Genomic DNA, 5246 nt, shown 5'->3' with positions numbered 1-5246 from the left:
AGGAACTGGATGTCTGGATTGCTTTGTCGAGTACGGTATTCTTTTAAAAATGAGTAATCTTCAGTCTTCTTCAACGAAATTGAATGTGATTAAGTTCTTTGTATTTGACATTGACTCATTCAATATTTTCAGAACTTCAAAAGAAATCTCATATTCTTTTGCGAATGAGAACTCTCCTTTCTCGAGTGAAAAGTATGATGGATCCCTTCTTATAGATCTTAGCACTTTTGTCGATGGTTTCAACCGCATCATTCTTGATCGATAAACTTTGACTTTGAAAATCACCATTGACTTTATGAGACTATGTAAGAATATTGTTGAGCTTCTCAAGTAAGTTTATTACTCTCTCATATTCCCCTAAGGATAATGTAATATCCATTTGCACTTTTTCTAGTGTACTCTTTAATTCCTATATTTATCAAGCTTGAATAATAAGTCTTGAGTCATTCCTCATGTCAAATTTTATGTTCACATCATTATTGCACGCAGGATAATCAAAAGCTTATTTATTTTATTGGAATTAAAAAAAACATAAACTGACAAACTCAACTAAAACTTAGAAATTAAAGAAAGACTAATGTAATTGAAACGACTAACTAAATTTAAAGACTGGCGAAAACTGAGTTGAAACTAAAAGAAAACTAAAGGATGCTTTATCTATAAAACGGGACTGGGTGGATGGACTACTTAGGCTTGACATTGGTACTTTGTCTAGATAACTCTTTTGACGGTCTCGAAGTAACACAGATGATGGTTTAGAATGTTTAGGGGCATCTAAGATTAACCATCAATTCTAAAGGTTTGACTCTTAACTACATGATTAAAATTTTGAGATTAGCCTAAGTCCGGTGGGAAACATTGAATCCAATTGCATTATAAGTCTTAAAGGGACCAAGAAGGTGAGAAAGATTAGTCACGAGTCTACCCCTGATTGGGATAGAACCTCTGATCAGATAAAATAATTTGACTCTAAGATCGAATAGTTTGAGTATTTGAAAGTAAAACCAATTGGTCCAACTGGTTTGGTGTTGATCAGTTTAATCCATTTGTTTATTGGGCCAATTGATTTACATTTCACACATTGGGTCAGACCGATATTGTCGGTCTAGTTTGAATGGTCTGGATCGGCCCGCCCACTTACCTGTTGGTTGGATTGATTAGAGCAACCTGAGAATACCCATAGTTAGTTCAGGTCGTGACCTATAGGGAGGCTTTTAAACTCTAGGTTTACTACGTGCAATGCAATTTATCCGGCCACCCTTACCCAAGTGCACCTATATACCTCTCAAGCGTACTTTATCATACGGTACGTGGTGACTGGGTTTGATATACCGTATTAAGTGATAATCTAAGACTTCAACTCAAATCTCTGAAGTCAAAATCAACCAGTTTAATCCACAGTTGAGAAGTGGCACATGTTACTGAGAAAAGGGCCCACTTAAATACCTCTTGTCTAGAATAGACGTTGTCTATCCCCCTCGTACAATAGGGTACAGCGGGACAGGATCTCTCTTAGGTACTGATTTTGATCAAAAAATGTAATTGGTGAACTTTCATATATCGTATAGGTACGAGTCTAGGGTTGGCGATCGGGACATATGACTTTACGACTTACAATAGGACACAGGCTCAAGTCGCTCCAGCCTGGGTGCATCGATATACCTTTCAGTGTCACTTGATCGAACGGTACTGATGTCCCAGTTTTATATATCCTAAGATACGTGACTGGAGTTGTGATTTTCATGAATGACGTCGCATCTCTGAGGAGACCGGGCCACATTGGCCATAAGGGACATGCAAGCGTGCAAAGCAATAAACGTGCTAATAGTGTATGCAAAACAAGGTGGGGTGTACCTGGGGCATTTTTTTCAAATAAATGGGCCCATAGGCCAGACCATATCACAAGAGTATGTGTAGATACGTGGTTTCATCATTACGACGGCCACATCTACTAAGGATTGGAGTCGCCACAATTCATTTTGTAAGTAGGTGTGAATGGTCACCCGATGTGCATTTTTTTAAAAAATTACCGTTTTGACGTTTAGTGACTCTCGATGGATAAGGTACGGATCAAATTTTGAGATTCGGGGTAAGCAGCTCGGTTGGAGAAAAGGGAATGTGTTAGACACCCTTTTCTCCCCGCCATGTGGCGGTAACCTCAACTCAACTCGGTCATTTTGATTTTAAGAAAATGAACAATGAAGTGGCACGTGTCGTGCATTTGTTCCCTAAGTAGGGATTTACTTTTGGCTCGATTATAGGATCATTCCATTGATGAAAATGATCCTTATAAACCTTTGTCTTGGGGGCCATTCATCCTAAGCCCATCTAAAATAAAATAAAGAGGAGAAGGGATAATAGAAGAGGAGAGGGTAGAAAAGAAGAAAGGGGGGGTGTACTTTGAACCCACCTTGATGCTTCAATATTTTCTTTTCTTTTCTTTCCTTCCTTCTTCTTCTTTGAGTCTTCTTGAATCCTTAGTAGGATATGAGAGTATGAGAATGGGAAGAGGTGATTAGAAAGAGTAGGGATTTTTTTTTTTAGTGAGACTTGGTGTGGAGTTAATAAGAGATGATTGGTAGACTTGGTGAGAATTGGTGATAGTTGTTAGTAGTGAGAGTTGGGGGGTCTTTTTTTGGGAAGAGGAGGAGGGTATTTATAGATGTTGAGGGGTTATTTTAGGGATATAATGTGATAAAATGAAGAGAAGTGATAAAATAGTGTGGGGTTTAAGAGAAAGGTGGGGGTAAATTAGAGATAATTGAAGGGCATTTGTGTAAGAAGGGTAAATGAGTTGTTTTACAACCCAAATGGGTTGGATCTTTCAACCCATTTGGGTTGAGTATTAGATGGAATAAAATAAATGAGAGTGGTTGAAAGGATGTGATTGTGTAAGAGAGTAATTAATTGGTGAAGTGAGTTGACGGGATGAGATTTTAAATAAAAGAAGGGTTGTGTAAGAGGGTGGTTGATGATATTTTGTGAAGGTATGGGAGATGATGCCATATGTCAAAATGGGTGGAGATGAGGGTTGATGTGAGAGGATGAGTGTTTGATTTGAGAGGAGGGGTGTGGGTTTAGATTGTAAATGTGGGTTTTATAGGGAATGATGATGGTAGATTATGGGGAGGTATAGGTTAGGGGTGTGGGTAGAAAAGGTGATGGGTTGATGTAGCTAGATTAAGGGAGGTATAGGTTAGGGGTGTGGGTAGATGATGTTTAGAGAAAAGGTGATGGGATAGGTTGGGGATGAGGGAGGTGAGTTGGGGTGGTGACATGTGTTCCACCTTGATTATCAAGATGGTGATTGATTGATGTGGGTAGTGGTTTGTGGGTTAGGATTATGGGTTGGATGTGAATTGGATATGGATAAAGATTTGTGGGCTTTTTAGTATATTTGGGTTGGGTTATGGAATGGTTTTGGGTTATTGGATTAGGTAGGATTTGTTTTAGATTGAATTTTTGAGGGTGGGTATATTTTAGGTTTTAGGTGGTGTGGGATTGGATTTAGGTTAGGGGATAAGATGAGAAATGTAATTTGTGAGTGTTGAGGGTTTATGGGCCTTAGGCGGACTTAGAATTTCTTCGAATTAGGAGCGAAACAGTGAGGGGTAAGGAAGGTGGAGATGGTCCCAAGTCTCATTTTATATTTTTTATCTTTTTAGGAATTTTTGGAATTATTGGATTGATCAAAATGCCACGTGTTGGCAAATCGGGCTTTTTAGGCCCGTCGGATAATTTCATTGAGAATTCGTCATTTTTGATTTTGGGAATGGCACGGCGAATATTGGGAAAGTGTAAGGTAGGCCGAGTCCTTTTGGTGGGCCCCCTAGACCCTTAGGAGGTCTTAAGGGCCTTGATTCAATCAAAATGTCATATTTTGATTGATTTGGGCTTTTGAGGCCCATTGACAATTTTTATTGAAAAATCTGTATTTTTGGGCCTTTTCGAGTATGGGCCCGTTCAAATTGGGGTGTCTACAGTATGAATTCCAATTATTGATCAAGAAATACACACAATATTCATAACATCAAGATCGAATCAAGGCATGTACATCAAGGATATGTATATTAATATCATAGCATTTTAGATGGACAAAATTTATATCACAAGAATAATCAATATGATCCAACATTGACATAAGCAATGAGGAAAAATTTATTTTTAATCCAAACAAAAGAAATTTTTTTATTTTATTATGGTCCAATCAAGGGTCCCTTTTGGGCGATCCAAAATAAATTGAGATTTTAATGAATATTGAATCGAGGATAGGATTGATAATCGTTGAGATAAGGGGTGATGACTTTTTTTTTATTTTTTTACGATATTTTATTGGGATTTTCTCCTCATCATGAACAACATTAAAAAAAGTAATTTTTTTGTTTCTTAGTGCATTACTCACAAATAATTTATTTGAAAAGAAGATGAAAAATAAAAAATCGTTTTCTACTAATGGCACATCACGCATACAAATTAAAAAAAAAATTTATTTTACTTTTTTTACAATTTTTTATTAGAATCCTCTACTCATCACGAACAACATTAAAAAAAGTAATTTTTTTGTTTCTTAGCGCATCATTCACAAATAATTTATTTGAGAAGAAGATGAAAAATAAAAAATCGTTTTCTACTAACGGCACATCACGCATAAACATATATATATATATGGGTCAATTTCAAGGGACATATAAGAAAACATATGTAAAAACAATGTAACATTAATAAAATTTTAAAATATGGGTTAGACATTTCGGATTGAGCTAATTTTTTGTAAAGATGATCTTTATGACGGGAAGATTATCCAAAAAAAAAAAAAAATCAATCCAATCTGAAACTTCTAACCCCATTAAAAGTGATTTAGAATGTGGACTGTCAATTTTTTGTCAATTTTTTGTCACTAATTTGTAAATCACTTTTGATGGATTTAGAAGTTTCTGATTGAGTTCATTTTTTGTGAAGATGATCTTCTCATCATAGTGACCATCCTTGCAAAAAATCAGCTCAATCCAAAACTTCTAACCCATATTTTGAAAAACCATTATTTTTTCATATGTTTATATATATATATATATATATATATATATATATTTTGCAATTTTTATTGAAATCTTCTCCTCGTCACGAACAACATTAAAAAAAGTAATTTTTTTATTTCTTAGCATATCACTCACAAATAATTTATTTGAGAAGAAGATGAAAAATAAAAAATCATTTTTTGCTAACGACACACTACTCATAAAAATAAA

Source organism: Akebia trifoliata, chromosome 8 (assembly GCF_017979445.1).
Source record: "Akebia trifoliata isolate Shusen 1 chromosome 8, ASM1797944v1, whole genome shotgun sequence".
Lineage (NCBI taxonomy): Eukaryota > Viridiplantae > Streptophyta > Magnoliopsida > Ranunculales > Lardizabalaceae > Akebia > Akebia trifoliata.
The sequence above is the reverse complement of the archived record's forward strand: the minus strand, read 5'-3'. Positions refer to the sequence as shown.